The following is a 16,916-nucleotide window of genomic DNA, read 5'->3' as shown; positions in this document are numbered from 1 at the left end:
TTTTATTGGTGAATATTCCATTCTATAAATGTAGCACAATTTTGTTTGCTCATTCTTGTCCTGATGGACATTTTGGAGTTTTCCGTATTTGGGGTTATTATGAAGAATGCTTCCATAAATATTCTTGTACATAAATTACACCTTGATTTCTCTTGGGTAAATGCCTAGCAGTGGAACTGCTGAATAACACAGTAGATACATGTTTAAGTTTATAAGAAACTCACATGATTTTCCAAGGTGGTTGTATTCTTATATTCCCACCAGCAGTGTATGAGAGTTCTAATGTCTTCACCAACATTTGATGTGGTAATTCTCTTTAATTTTAGACATGCTGGTGGCTATGGAATGATAACTTGTATTAATTTGCATATCAAATTCCTTGCAATTTCTGTCCCTTTTCTAGTGGCTTTCCAGTGTTTCCAATTAATTGTTTTAGAATACATCTGTAAATATTTAATTGTTTTTGTTGGCAGGGTAAGTCCTTTGCAAGCTATTCTACCATTACTAAAATCCTTGCAAAGTTCTGTAGAGGTGTGGCTTTATGGTTTGTCTCTTTGGTGTTGGCATTTTGCAAATTGGTGACACCTTTGAGAAATGATTTTCTCTCATCCCATTCAACCCTTCTTCATATCGGCAAATTATCTTAAGGTTAGTATTTTTCAACTTGTCTCAGTTGTTGCATCTTATCCTTTTGCTCTAATATTGAAATTAGCAGAAACTTGGGTTACTTGAACATGAAAAAACTGTCCAAATTATAGTTTAGGGGTCTTCTGCCCTCTCACAAGTCTTTTGGTTTTGCTTGGCATTTTGAACAAATAAGATTCGTGAGAAAAAAGGAATCTGTTCATAACTCAGTCAAATAAAATATAATGTAATATTACAGAACATTGCTGAGAGAACATTCTTACAGCACATGGAAGGTGGGTACAACCATAGTATAGACAAACCCAGCAGTGAGTGTAGAGGCATGAATGAGGAGTGGATAAGATTCTGAATATGCTGAACTACCCGAATATGCTGCAGTAAGTTGCAAGGGGCCAGAGGAGTAAGGCCATGTGTGTTAGAGCAGGTCTGATGGTGCTGTTGTTGTTACATGACATCTCTTTTTAGAGTTATGCTGTCTCTCTAAGAATAAATTTTATTACATTTCTATCTTCCTTAATTGTACACTAGAAACATCAGAACAATGGTGCTGGAATAGTCCTCAATGTTCTCATAGTATTAATTTATTAGTTATAGTGATAAAAAGAATGTCAAATGTTACTCGGGGTGAGTTCTTACTAGGCCATTGCAATAATATTCCTTTCAGAGGTGACCCTGGGTAAAATGGCAAGGCAGGCCAAGTTCATCTTGGGTAATTCCACCTCCCCTTTAAGTTAGTCCTTCCTGTTCTCTGTCTTCAAATGTCTCTTACTCCAGAAAGATGCTCAGTGATCTCCTCTCTCCAGGAACACTTGCTAATAAGGAAGACAGGGAATTCATGGGCTAATTCATACTACAGTGATAGTGATTGATATCTTAGCATTCTACCCCTCTTAGGTGTGCCTGTGTATTTTTAAATGATGTTAAAAGGGCTGTTTTACTGATGAGAAGGAGATTTTTGATGTTCAAGTTTCAGCATCTGCAGCATCACTGTGTGGGCTGTATTTTAGAAGCTCAGAGCTGATCTCCCTGTCTGTGGGAGCCTTATCTTGCCAGTTTAGCTCCTAGGCTGGGGCTCAACTTGAGCTGGTACATTGCTACAGCCTTAGGGCACAGCTTCCTTGTCAGATGCAGAGAATGTGATGGCTGTCTCTGTGTGTGTTACTCAAGGAAGGAATGGAGCTCCCCAGCCCCCACATTCCTGCCTCGGCTGTGGCAGCACATGGACCTGGCTCTGTGAGAATGTCCCTTGTTTGACCTCTCTCCTGTCAGCCACCCTAGGTCATCTCTGGCTGTCAGGTGACAGGTCAGCTGGTAGAACATTTGGAGCTCTAGTTCCCACCTGGGATGCTGGAGGGCTTTACATAAAGAAGCAGGGTGAGGTCAGGCTTGCCTGGTGTGGCTCAGGCTGTGAAGGGGGCGTTGGCCTGGGATCCCAGAGGGATAGTCAAGGCTCAAGAAATGTTGGTTGATGAAAGAATGAAATGATGCCATTTGCTGCAACATGGATGGACCTAGAGATTATCACACTAAGTGAAGTAAATCAGGCAGAGAAAGACAAATATCGTATGATATCATTTATATGTGAAATCTTAAAAATGCTACAAATGAGCTTATTTACAAAACAGAAACAGAATCACAGATTCAGAAAATAAATTCATAGTTACCAAAGGGGAAAGCAAAGGTGGGGGAAGGATAAATTAGGAGGTTGGGATTAACATATACACACTACTATATTTAAAATAGATAACAAGGACCTATAACATAGGGAACTCTACTCAATATTCTGTAATAACCTATATGTGAAAAGAATCTGAAAAAAGGATACATGTATAACTGAATCATTTTGCTGTGCAGCAGAAACTAACACAACATTGTAAATCAACTATAATATAAAATAAAAGTGAAGTTCAAAAAGAAAGAAATCTTGGTTGAGCCTCAGTGTACATCTGATCTATCTCACAGGGTTATTTTGAAGGTCAGATGATAGATGTGTAGGAAAGTGTAGAGTGTTCTATGAAGGCACATCTCCATGTTCCTGTTGTCATGGCAGCAAGATTCCTGTCATTCTCCCCACCCCTGCAAGGCACCCATGTATCCTCAGCAGGTGTACTTTATTTCGACACTGATTTTCTTTTATACTAGAAGCCTCAAGAATTCAGTGGACAGTTTCTAATGTGATGTTGGCTTATTGCCATGCCTGTTTCCCTTTCATGGCCTGCTCTAGGGGTTCTGCCATTAACCGAGATGCTATAATCCCAAGGCTCTCCTTTAAAAAGCAATTGCTTAAATGGAGGTATGATCTGCGATATACCAGACTGGCATTAGGAGCTGCTGACTAGTCCTTATTTCATCCTGTCTCATTTTCTCATCTTTCAATAATTGTGCTGAATTTGCAGCTAAGGCAAAAGAGTTTTTATTAAGTATAAGACATGACATGAGAAATGACATGAGCGATGCCTGCCGAGTACAGACCTGTGATCTCATCATAGATGCTGGGGATATAACGATGAACAAGATACAGACACTGGAACGAGCTCGTCCGCTGTGGGCAGATGCAGCCTATGTGTACAGTGTGGGGGCCCAGGGCCCAGCACAGGAATAAGTCCAAGCCATGGTGCTGGCTGGCAGGAACATGTGATCAGATCAGCCAGGAGATTCTGGAGGAAGCTCCACTGGGGAGGAGCATGATGGAACAATCAATAGAAATATTGCTGGTGGAGGAGAAAGTTCAAGAGGGGCAGATAGCATGTTCACAGGTATAGGGGTGAGAGAACAGTGAAGAGTTCCATAGACTGAACATAGTGAGGAGGTGCTGAGTGAGAGGGAGTGTGGCCGGAAGTGCGCAGAGACTTGGGAGGAGGGCCTCATGCACATGGCTCAGTGGTAAAGAGTCTGCCTGCCAGTGCAGGAGATGTAGATTCAATCCTCAATTGGGAAGCTCCTCTGGAGAAGGAAATGGCAACCCACTTCAGTATTCTTGCCTGGGAAATCCCATGGATAGAGGAGCCTGGCGGGCTACAGTCCCTGGGATCGAAGAGTCAGACACAGATGAGCAACTGAGCCCACAGGCGTGCATAGGTTTGCCCAGGACAGTGTGAGTTTGTCTGCAGTACCAGTGTAAACCATTCACAGCATCACCTTGCAGTCTCATGAGGATCCCAGGTTAGAGGATAAACTGCATGGTTACACTACTTCTAGGCTCACAGACATGATGGGGTGCCAGTGAAGGGTTTTAGGGAATGGGAAAATCTTACTTGGTAGCCATAGGTACATGAGGCTGGCGGCACGGGGCTATTAGGATCATAAGAGGAGACGGGTATAGATAGCCAGTAAGAAACAATTAAAGTTTTCTAAGAGAGAGATTACTAGAACTGGAGTTAAGGTGGAATCTGTGGGGATGAATGGAGAGTGGGGGACAGCTATGAGAAATATGTAGGTCTTGAAACCAGCAGGAATTGGCAACTCATGGGGTGTCAGGGATGAAGAAGGATGAGACTCTGGTGATGCTCAGAGGATGTCGTGCATTCACCAGACTAGAAACATAGCAGGAGAAAGTGATGAATTCAGCTTTGAGCAGGTGGAGTTTGAGACACTTGTGGGAAACCCAAGAGGAGATGCTTAGTAGCAATAAGAGTCTAGAGTTTGTTAAGGGATCTAGGTGTGAGATATAGCTCTGGCTGCCAGTGGGAGCCAGTCTGGAGGCTGGGACCCACTGAGAAGATTTAGAAAACCAAGGTTGACTAAGAGCAGAACTCTGTGGAACACCAACAATTAAGAATCTGGCTCACAGATTATAATTTGTGAAACTTACTCAAACTCTGTTGAAGGTTTACTTAATGAACACTCATTTTGTTAGTATATTTATCACTTATTCAATAATATTTGAGTGCTTACTGCATGTTAGGGACTGTTTTGTCAGATGGTAGAACATCTTCCAAATTGACATCAAAATGTTTGCTAATGAAGTTTGGAGAAAGGACAGAACATAAAAGAGTTTTAGAAAAAAAAATTATGCATAAATTGGTGTTAACAGCAGTAGCTTCACAATTTGATCATGAAGTGTGCTGTGTATAGATTTATGTTTAATGCTGAGATGAGAGGATGAGCCTGCTTCAAAACCCAACATTAAACTGAGATGGAGCAAGAAAAGCTCTTCATGGAGATCTGTCACAGAGCTGAAAGGCATAACATTGTCAACTGGATCAAAAACCCGTCACCATTGTTCATATTAAGAAAGGTGTTATCACTCTTGATCAGATATAGAATTCCCCTCAGCACTGCTGCCAAGACCCAGTTGAACTGACTTATTGTTTTGAAAGGACTGTCTTATGTCATTTATTTCACTCTGGCTAAACCTTTCTGGAGCTCACCACTGGATCAGCCACCTAATCAAGCTGAAATTTTATTAAAGTGATGAAAGAAACCTGGACTTTTAATGCAACCTCTAGATGCTGTCACTATGGCTCTGTTTGATGGTCACTATGCTGGACTAGTTCTTACCTGAAAGAGTGGAATGGCCAAAAAAAAAAAGGTTTGAAGTATTGATGAAAATGCATTGAACTAAACTCATCACTTATATAATTGGAAGAGAAGCAACAAAAGAAATTGTTAAAATAGTGATATCCCCTCAGCAAATCAAAAAAGATGTTGCTGCACTGTAATGCTATTAAGAAATATAGTATAAGATTTGAAGATAATGTAGTTTATGTAAGTGAAGTTTGCTTGAATTCAGAGTATCTCATACTGCAATGATTGGCCCACAGAGTGAGAACCGGATGACATGTGTTTCCTCATGGGAGTACACCATCCCATTTGTGAAGTAGTCTTGCCAAGAAATCAAGCCCGGATCTGGTCAGGCTTCCACATCTAACCACCACTGTGGAGGAAATAGGGGGATAGGGACACATTTAAAATGACACCATGAGGTACAATCAGCAAAATTCAAAATGTGGAAACATTTGATAAGACAAGAGACTTGGTTCCTTTGAATAAAAATTGGAAGAGAAAAGAAAAGAGAAGGGAAGACCAAAAATAGCAAAAGATTAAAAATTGGAGGAAAAAAAGGAGAGAAAATCAAAATAACAAATGAGAAACATATTAACCACCTTCAACATGTGAAACATATCAAGCAAGAATTGCAAAACTAACTCCCAAGATAAAACTGGGAAAATGTATGACTGTATACATCATCATAATAAGGAATTATTAACCTTATATAGCTATGATTGTGGCATTTTGGTTGTTTAAAACAGAGCATCTATGAGCAATACATACTGAAGTGTTTACTGATAAAATGATTTCTGAGGTATACTTCAGAATATTCCAGAGGTGGGAGAAGGGGAGAGAGGGTACAGGTAAAACCAGATTGGCCACAAGTTGCCTCTTGAAGCTAGATGACAGTTACATGTAGGTTTATAAGTTTGACTACTTTTTCATGTGTTTGAAATTCTCCTTAATAAGAAATCAAAATTACACATTTAAAATACCTATTTCCTAAACAAAAAACGGTATGTGGGTTGCCTCTGCAACAGCCAAATGATGCTTTAACTTTGAACACATGAAATCTATTCTCATTTATAATAAAGCTGGTATTTTTTTATCTGTATACATTTTATCCTTAATTCCCAATTTTTATGTATGACGGAGAGGAAGAGTTAAAAATTTAAATGACTAGAGTACTTCAGAAATATTTTTAAAGATTCTAAATAAATACTAAGCTGTGAGTCAAAAACTGCAGGTAGGAAGAAATGAGTAAGACAGATCCTTTCGTTCTGTTGTAAAGTTCTCACTCATAACGAATGACAGGTAAGTCATCTGTTAACAATTGCATAACACTTTGCCCTTAGAAAGTTTCATTTTAAGATAGTTTTCTTAAAGAATGATGTAAAGCAAAAGAATTAATGGTAGACGAATCTTGTGGACGTGTCTTTCCCCCAAAGTTCCCCAAGCAAAGTTGAGAGTATTCTGTACCACTTTGGAGGAAAAAGTGATTTCTTAAAAGATAAACAAAAATACAGTCTGACAAAGAACTTGTCATTTGTGGATTTGAAGCTCATAGAGAAAGCTTCACTGAAGCTTTGAATTGCCCCCTTCTTTCAGACTCTGATTATGTTACTTAGAGCTAATACTCATTTCCCCTGGGGAGAGGATGGAAAGTGCCGGAATTTTGGTATCTGCCAAAAGTATTCTTTCTTCTAAGGGAGTGCACTGTAAGATCGAGTAAAGTTCTGATCTTTTTGAACCATTTTCGCTCAGATTTCCTGTGCCAGACCACTGGTTTACACGTAATTATGTTCTCTGCTAAATCATTATGGGTGCATGCACCGAGGCAGATGAAACATGTGTTAACTGCTTGAAGGCTGCAACTCAGTTTCTCACACTCTCTGTGTGTTATTTTTAAAGGGGGAAAAAGTCATCTCTGATGGTAGTTTTCAGTATTCCTTTCTCATGTTTCAAGCCTGGCGACATATTGTTGATTTATCTTTTTAAAGTTAGCTTTTTTAAAAACTATGTATTCTTTCTGTACATTCAACCTGAAGGACGAGTGGCTACTTTGGTTCTCCTGGTGGTCCAAGCTGTTCTGTGGCTCCCATTGGAAATGACTGCCGAGTTGGAGACAGGGCTGGAGGGTAATGAAGAGGCATTGAGACAATGGGGAGAGAAGGAAAACTGGAAAAAGAAATGATCTTTTTAAAGAATTGAAACTAAACTGTCCGTGTTGTGGTTGACCTGATCCTCTTTCCCATGAGAGCAGGCTTGTTTATTGAGCTCCTTCTGAGGACCAGATGCTGTGCTCAGCCTGAAACTGAGCAAGGAGCAATAGCAGCTCTTGTTTCATTTTCTTCCAGTAGCAAGATAGCCTCTTACCCTCCTAATAGTTGCCCTCTATATGTTCATGCCATCATGCATATTATTTCATTTGCTCCTCACAACAAACTACTGAGGCGGATGTAATCCTCAGTATGCAAGTGGTGAGTCCATCTCAGGGATGCTGAGTTGCTATTGTCTCCTGAGTAACGAGTGCCGGAGCCCAGACACAAGCTCAGACTGGGATGCTGAGGTCCAAGATCTTTCTAGGCCATCAACTATCGGGGAGGTGTTTCCATGTTTTCTCTTTATTCTACCTTGGATAAAAACTGTCCTATAGGTGATATAATCCCAACCTTCACAGAGTTTTGTTTTCTTTTGGGATAATGTTCTTTTGCAAGACTTTCTTTGGAGTCCGCCTTCTTACACCTAAAGGTTGACAGTATTCTGGGAAAGGTACCACCTTCTTAAATACCAGGTATAGATTAGAGAACTCTGGGAAGACTGAGCTTGAGATTTGCTAAGTTTTACCATCATCATCAGTAGGTTCTCTTAATGAAAGCATTAAACTAGAACTTGGAAAAATTATAAGTCAAATGAGTTCAGTTAGCATATGATAGCTATATTTGCCTAGTTATGTCTCAACCATTGTTGGCTTCATCCTGACTACTTCTCTTACTTTCATTGACTATTGATGATAAACTTTTAAATGGTTCCCAAAGTGTGGTCCTGCAGATCTCTGGGAGTTCCAGAATATTCAACTCTGATTATTCATTGGAAGGATTGATGCTGAGTCTAAAGCTCCAATACTTTGGCCACCTGATGTGAAGAGCTGACTCATTGGAAAAGACGCTGTTGCTCAGAAAGATTGAAGTCAAAGGAGAAGAGGGTGGCAGAGGATGAGATGGTTCTATAGGATCACTGACTCAATGGACTTGAGTTTGAGCAAACTCTGGGGATAGTGAGGGACAGGGAAGCCTGGTGTGCTGCAGTCCATGGGGTTGTAAAGAGTCAGACATAATTTAGGGACTGAACAATAACAATGCATAAGGCACTCTGCTATGTACTACAATACTATTGTGTCTCAAGAAGGAACACTTGAATAATTGATCTACTTTTTCACCCCATGGGACACCATTTTTTACTTGAAAGAATGACAAACTGTAGTTATAGAGACATAGGATTTTGTCAGGTATTTTCTTAAAAATGAATGAAACAAGCTTGTTATTTCCAAGCAAAAAGCTGAGTGTGATGCTGGTGATAAAATTGGACCCTGCAAGGCATGGATAGAATTTTAGAAATTTTATACTCACCATATGAGCTTGTCAGCTTACAGTACTTAAAAGACTTTTCTTATGAATTTGTTGTTTATTAACAATTGTGAGGTTTTTTAAAAAAATATTGTAAAATAGGTTAACATTTGGAAGAAGATCTGTATAACTCAGTAAACCTGCATTTTCAAAATGACCGATACAAAATGTTACAAAACCATGCATGAGTCAAGGACCCATTGAAAGCTTAAGACAGACTAATTGATTTCGTGTAACAGTATAAAAATCTCATCAATTATATAGATTCTACATTGCAACTAACTCTTAAACTACCAGTTGTCAAGTTTTGGTATAGACTCAAAGAAGCACCTGAAAAAGCTATTAAAACACTCTCTTTTCCACTACTGTCTGTACGAGGCTAGATTTTGTTCATATACTTCATCTAAAACAGTGTTGTAGAAGATAGAATACAGAAGCAGATCTAAGAATCCTACTGCCCTCTGAGTCACACTTTAAAGGGATTTGCAGATTGTAAAACAATGCCACTCTTCTCATTTAATTTTTAAAAAAATAAAGTTATCTTTCATAAAAATGTTGTTAACATGCAATGAATTTGTTATTGTTTTAAATGAATAAATTTTTTAAAATCTCAATTTTAATTTCTAACATGATAAATAACAGTAGAGAGAACCCACATAAACCAAAACTGAGCCCTTGATTTTTAAGCCTAGAAAAGGGTCCTGAGGCCAAATTATCTCTAGAATTTCTAGGTTATCTCCCCCTTAATCTTTCTTTCAGAAGTCCAGCACTTTTAGTGATAATTTAAAGAAGAAGGAACTGACAAGCTTTTGTGTATGCTCTATTGGGACTGACATTAGGTGACAATTAGGTGATATACACAACAGAAAAATTCAGTCATCTTTTTTTGAAACTGTTATCCTTTTTCTCTAATTATTTTTACTGTGTGGTGTACTTCTGTAGCAGGTTTTTGTTATAAGCCCTTTCTCATAAAAATAGGGAGGTCAGGAAATGACACCCAAACTACCTAGAAACCTTTGGTGGTTTCTAACTTTAGAGATGCTGCTATTGGCAGCTTGATGCTAAACCTTTGCTTGATTTGAGCAGAACAAGGCAGTCGCAGTACTTCTGAGCAAGTGGTCAGAGCTGTTAGCACTAAAAGCTGAACCGCAAAAATAGCTCAAAAACCTATGGTTGGAAGCATCCGCAGATTCACCTTGTGTGACACTCACCCACCAGCATGTTCACCTGAAATCAAGATTCATGCAAAACATAGAGTCTGACTAGTATCTTCATTTTCTCAAGCTTAATATATATTTTTTTCAGTTGGAATTACACTCATGCAGAATTCTCTCAGTGGAGCTGAGATCTGGAGAAAACAAATGATTTAATTTTTTGATAGAAAAATTAATTGCTACAGAGTCTGGTTTCATTGTGCTTCAATTTCATTTCCAGCATCCCTAGTGCTCTCTGCTCTTATTGTTTCAAATGAACAAGGCAGCAGAGGTTCTGTGTGCCAGGCCAGTTACATTGACATCCCTTTTGGTAGGTTTTTTCCCCAATAACGCCTGTGTCAGTGGGCAGGTGAAGAGGCAGGAAGACCAATTTCTTCTCCCCTGAAACTTGTCATCAGCATTAGGATTTCATCCTGGTGTTTGCAATTTCTATTCAGCACTAGATGACTTCCTGCGTGAGGCTGAGAGTGGGCGAGGGGAGCCTTAGTGGTCTAGGATTGAAGACACATTCCTTGTGTATATCAGAGATTGCCTTTGATTTTCTTAAGTGGCAACTTAGTTCTAACATTGTTTTACAGAAAGTCGGTTGCTATCTCTGTGAATTTACTTGGGTTGCAGAATATACTGGATTGGGTAGTACTTCTAAACTATCACCACTTGGGTCCAGTGGATCAAGAGAACTCTCTCTGGACACACACTGTGTTTATGTATAACGTGATATATGTATGCGTGCGTGTGTAGGTCGGTACTTACTAATGACATTGAGTTTATTCCTATAGAAGTCAAAATTTGGTGTGTGGGCGGAGACACAAACAACTAGACAAATTAACATAATATGCCAAGTGGTAAATGCTCTGGAAAAAATAGGGCAGAATGAGGGGACAGAGATGAGGACTATGTATGTGCTGTTCTGTTCAAATTAGGTTGGTGTTGGAGCTGTTGACTTGAAAGGAAGGAGGGACCATGAGGTTGTGTTACGGGAAGAGGGGACAGGAAATACAAAAAAACCCTAAGGTGGGAGTGTGGTGGGTGAGTGAGTGTTAGCAGAGGGGAGGATTGTTACCAAGCACTGAAGTTGAGGGGAGGTGCTAGCATCCTTGCTGACAAAGTCTGCATGCTGTTAATGTCACTTCCCTCATCAGGAACACATCTTTGTTACTTGAGTGAAGTTCACCTATATTTGATGCTGTCTTACCATTTGGCTGAACATAATCTTTCTTCTTTGTCTAGGGGCCCATAGAGCACCATATTTACATCCATTTATAGTGATTGAATGTAAGTTGTTAAGCAAAAACTTTTAAATTTATCATGAAGACTATCCTGAGTTCTGTGTATTCCATCAGGGTTTCTTATTGTTCTAAGCTACATTAGGATCAGTTGCATAGTTTAATATGCATTCAAATGTACTATCTGGCAATATGTAACAATTCCATACACTGCTAAATATAATTAGGTATAATTCAATTCCAGCTATAGGTTATTAGGAAATTACTCTTACTGTACACCTGACCTATCTAAAACACAGTCAGAAAATTTAGGTTCAGCTAGAATCTTCTGTTCATGAATGTGGTGGAAACTCACTTTTGTTGAGTTTTAATAAATGCTAATGACATGGCTTCAGCAATACATGAACTGTGAACTTCCAGATGTTCAAACTGGTTTTAGAAAAGGCAGAGGAACCAGAGATCAAATTGCCAACATCCTCTGGATCATGGAAAAAGCAAGAGAGTTCCAGAAAAACATCTATTTCTGCTTTATTGACTATGCCAAAGCCTTTGACTGTGTGGATCACAATAAACTGTGGAAAATTCTGGAAGGGGTGGGAATTCCAGACCACCTGACCTGCCTCTTGAGAAACCTATATGCAGGTCAGGAAGCAACAGTTAGAACTGGACATGGAACAACAGACTGGTTCCAAATAGGAAAAGGAGTACATCAAGGCTGTATATTGTCACCCTGCTTATTTAACTTCTATGCAGAGTACATCATGAGAAACGCTGGGCTGGAAGAAGCACAAGCTGGAATCAAGATTGCCAGGAGAAATATCAATAACCTCAGATATGCAGATGACACCACCCTTATGGCAGAAAGTGAAGAGGAATGAAAAAGCCTGTTGATGAAAGTGAAAGAGGAGAGTGAAAAAGTTGGCTTAAAGCTCAACATTCAGAAAACGAAGATCATGGCATCTGGTCCCATCACTTCATGGGAAATAGATGGGGAAACAGTGGAAACAGTGTCAGACTTTATATTTTGGGGCTCCAAAATCACTGCAGATGGTGATTGAAGCCATGAAATTAAAAGACGCTTACTCCTTGGAAGAAAAGTTATGACCAACCTAGATAGCATATTGAAAAGCAGAGACATTCCTTTGCCAGCAAAGCTCCATCTAGTCAAGACTATGTTTTTTTCCAGTGATCATGTATGGATGTGAGATTCGGACTGTGAAGAAGGCTGAGCACTGAAGAATTGATGCTTTTGAACTATGGTGTTGGAGAAGACTCTTGAGAATGCCTTGGACTGCAAGGACATCCAACCAGTCCATTCTAAAAGAGATCAGTCCTGGATGTTCTTTGGAAGGAATGATGCTAAAGCTGAAACTCCAGTACTTTGGCAACCTCACGTAAAGAGTTGACTCATTAGAAAACACTCTGATGCTGGGAGGTATTGGGGACAGGAGGAGAAGGGGACGACAGAGGATGAGATGGCTGGATGCCATCACTGACTCAATGGACGTGAATTTGGGTGAACTCCAGGAGCTGGTGATGGACAGGAAGGCCTGTCGTGCTGCAATTCATGGGGTCACAGAGAGTTGGACACGACTGAGCAACTGAACTGAACTGAGTGACATCTGGAGAAGTAAATAGGTTAAAGGTCAGTCTGGGCACATACGAGACTTAGTATATAACTTTTTGAAGGTTAATTCTTACTGCATTTTGTGTAAACAAGGACACTTCCATTATCTGAGTCCTTCAATTGATAATTACCAAGTCCTGAAAATATGGCTTCAAAAAGTGTGAAACGGCAAGAGAGGAAGATCTGTTCTAGAACAATGAAATCACTTGAGAATTTTGAAAAATGCAGGTTTTTTTTTTTTTTTTTCAGGCCCAAGACTGAATCAGAATCTCCTGGGAAGAGGCCAGGAAGACAGATTCCTAATAAGCACTTAGACTGGTTTTAATGGTTGGCCAAGTTTGAATGCCCCTGTTGTACTTTAAATCATATCTAATTTGATTAATGGAAAATTTTGGTGATTGGGAAGTTTGCAGGTTGAAAAAAAAAAAACTGCATAGTAGAGTGTATTACTTTGCTGTAGTCTTTTAAGAGTTGACAAAACCCCAGATGCATTTTTTTAAAAAGAACCTTTAAAATGCTGCGACATAAACAGGTCAGGTTATAGTTTTTGCACCTTTGGGAGAAGAAAATGAGACTCAGAGGCTAAGGGCCTTGCTTAGTATATATGTATATGTCTAAATTTGGTGCTAATGCTGAGACTCAAATCAGCATTGAGCGTCTAAAATCAGGATGGGAATGCTGGCTTTGAGACAACGTCTGGGTGTTTCCCCTTCTGAGTAGCTGGGATCAGGAAAAGGAGATTTAAAGTGATTCCAGTTACAATAGAAGCCAACATTTAAAAAATAATATATATGTTTTAAAAGATTTGATTGGTGTTCTGTCTTTAAAAATGACAAGAATTATGAAAGTGTCTTTCATCTTTTATTTATCAATATTTGTGTTACAGTGGCACCTGTATGCTAATTCTTAGAACCAAGAACAGATTAAATAACTCAGTGTGTACTTTTCTGATTCAAAGGTTTGATATCTTCCACTTTAACACTGACTTTCTCAGCACTATCATGAGGAGGGTTAATTTTGCAAAAATATTTGAAGGTATTAAGTTTTCCGAAGGCTGGGCATAGCTCCATTGGTGTTGATCTCTTATTTGTTGGTGATAGACCTGACACACAGATTTACTTTGTCAGGGGCTTAGCTGTGATTGGGCTTCCCTGGTGTCTCAGACAGTAGAAGAATCCACCTGCAGTGCGGGAGACCTCGATTCAGTCCCTAGGTCTGGAAGACCCCCTGGAGGAGGACATGGCAAGCGACTCCAGTATTCTTGTCTGGAGAATTCTATGACTAGAGAAGCCTGGTGGGCTGCAGTCTATGGGGTTGCAAAGAGTTGGACATGACTGAATAACTAAACACAGCACAGTAGCTGTGATTGGAGCAGGTTGTCAACCAATTCCAAGACTTGCATCAACTGTAAGATCTCACTTTGATCCCGCGCCTGATTTTTATTGTGTAGCTTGTATTATGGAATATAGCTGATTCTCAGAAAATGAAAACAACAGCTGTTCACATGGTGAGCAAGAATTAGGATAGTTTTAAGCAAGTAGGAATGTCAGAGAAGGGGCTAGTTTAAAAGTGTTCCCTTGATGATTATGCTTTGAGCATTTAGTTTACCTATATTAATCTCACTGTTACAGGGATTTTGATAAAACTCAGTTGATGAGTTTGGGTGTCTCAGTGGAATGAAATGAAAAACTTATTTCTTAGAAAAGGTGTAATAACTCTGAAATAAGTCTGGATGGCATCACTGACTCAATGGACATGAGTTCGATCAAGCTCCAGGAGATGGCGAAGGTCAGAGAATGCTGGCATGCTGCAGTCCATGGAGTGGCAAAGAGTCGTACATGTCTGAGCAACTGAAAACAACAACAAAGTCTGTAGTGTTCAGAAATCATTGTGTAGAAGTGACTGCATGTCTGGGTATCACTGTCTCACCTAATGGTTGCTTAGAGTCTACCCAAAGGAGTGCCTAAAAATACCTGGAGGGGTCCTTCCAACAGTGAACTTTAGGGAGGTTCATTGACAAAGACAGAACTTAACTGTCAGAGGGAACCATTAATTTTGTTAAACATATTAACAAGTGATGACTCAGTAGGACTGATGCCTCTTGCTGGCCCTTCAGGATACCGTGGGGACACTCAACCAAGATGCAGAGGAATAGTCCTGCTCAAGGGTGCCTGTTCCCAGTCAGTGAGTGTCTTGTTCTATGCCTCTGCCTCAGGGGTTGCACTTTTCTAGTGGATATTCTAATCACTACGGTCTTGGTAGTGCCTCTGTGAATGCTCCAGGGTCACTCTAAGTCCAGCCTTACGGATGTCCTGTTTCACGTGCAGGATATTCATCCTATGCTAGCTGTGTCTGTTCAGTCCTCTCTCTCTCTGCCTCTAACCAGGAACCATGAACTTCCCATGGACTAAGACGGGTTTGGTTTGGTATGTGGCACAGTGCAATGCTTTCGAAATGTTTCAACTTGAACTCTTCAGGCCCAGCAGGGTTCTCCAGGGCACCCCTGTCCCCAGCACTCCCAGTTGTCTTACTTCCTCTGACTTCACACCTCCACGTCTCCACCTCTCGGCTTGCAATCCCAGATGAGTGTGTGTTCAGTGTTTCTTCTTGGCAGTGTGTAGTAGCCGTGGGGCACTCTTAATTGTTTTTTTAAGGGGAAGGATCACTTTGCTGGAGTCAACTGAAAACACTTTCCCTTTGCTGAAGAATATAAAGGTTCCTCTCTTGTACCGTTCAGCATCCCAGCTGACCCCAGAAGCACTCCCACTTCTGGTTTGGGGTCAGACAGAGTCTCATGTTCTTGGGAGTTTTAGGGGGAAGGGTAGGGAGAGAACTCTTTCTCTTTTATTTTATTTTTTTAATCAAGAAAATAAGTCAGGCTTTCAACCAGTCCATTCTGAAAGAGATCAACCCTGGGATTTCTTTGGAAGGAATGATGCTAAAGCTGAAACTCCAGTACTTTGGCCACCTCATGAGAAGAGTTGACTCATTGGAAAAGACTCTGATGCTCAGAGGGATTGGGGGCAGGAGGAGAAGGGGACGACCGAGGATGAGATGGCTGGATGGCATCACAGACTTGATGGACATGAGTCTGAGTGAACTCCGGGAGTTGGTGATGGACAGGGAGGCCTGGCGTGCTGCGATTCATGGGGTCACAAAGAGTCGGACACCTCTGAGCAACTGAACTGAACTTAGATAATAGGTCTCCAGGTTCCTGAATACCCCCCAAAGTTCGTTTCTGGTGTTAGTGTTAACCCTGTCATTAACAGAACCACACAGACACAGTCCCCTGGGAACTGCTGTCGGGGGAGGGGGTCTCTTACTGTGCTCAAAATGTGGAGTTGGTGGTAGAAGGGCATCAGCTTTGGATAAGATGGACCCGGCTCTGCTTCCTGTGCTTCCCAGCCATGTGTGACCTTGAGCGATAGTTGCCTTAGATGAAAAGCACAAGACTGGTGGCGTCTACCCCCAGGACTGCTGTGAAGGTTACATGAGATGATACATGCTTGCACACACCCACAAAGTATTGTATGTGGCCTGATGCATGTTATGTACCCACCCAATTAGGAAGGAAATCCATACCTAATGTGTTTCCATGTACTTTGTGGTGAATCGTCTAAAAGACACTGGGAAAGATATAATGATATAAGCCTTGTTTCTCGGCCGTTGTTTCAAATCCTAGACAGCACTTGAACCTGTCACGTATTTCATGTTCTGGAAGGGCACATTTCGGGCTGTGTGTCTAAGTGCTTTTGATGGGAGCTGCCGTCAGTGAAGCCCTGGATGGAAAAAAAGGTATGGGAAGGATTCTCTCCCTGTAATGGGGTGCTGTTTCACCAGTTTCCTGCTTGCTGGGCCTCAGGGATCATAGGTTGCCCCTCTTCCTAAATTTGCCCACCAGACCAAATACTACATCTTTTCCCAAGTCATCCCTTCAGGGTCTAGCTGATGCCTGGGTGGATGCTATTGTATGGTGTCTCCTTGTGAGGGCCGAAGGTGTGTGTATGTGAATGTGACTGCCACGATCGCTCCATAGGAATGCTGACAGGACAACAGGACAGGCATTAGCGTCTACACCCTTGTCTAG

At 40.7% G+C, this 16,916-nt stretch overlaps 1 protein-coding gene across 1 annotated transcript in view; it reads left to right on the top strand.

Moving 5' to 3' along the window:
- Positions 1 to 16,916, top strand: part of PRKCH (protein kinase C eta) — a 236,912-nt gene that overhangs the window by 74,755 nt on the left and 145,241 nt on the right. The gene's annotated exons all lie outside the window — the stretch shown is intronic.

This window comes from Capricornis sumatraensis, chromosome 2 (genome assembly GCF_032405125.1).
Source record: "Capricornis sumatraensis isolate serow.1 chromosome 2, serow.2, whole genome shotgun sequence".
Taxonomy (NCBI): Eukaryota; Metazoa; Chordata; class Mammalia; order Artiodactyla; family Bovidae; genus Capricornis; species Capricornis sumatraensis.
Note: the sequence above shows the minus strand (reverse complement) of the source record. Positions and strands in the feature narration are given on the sequence as shown.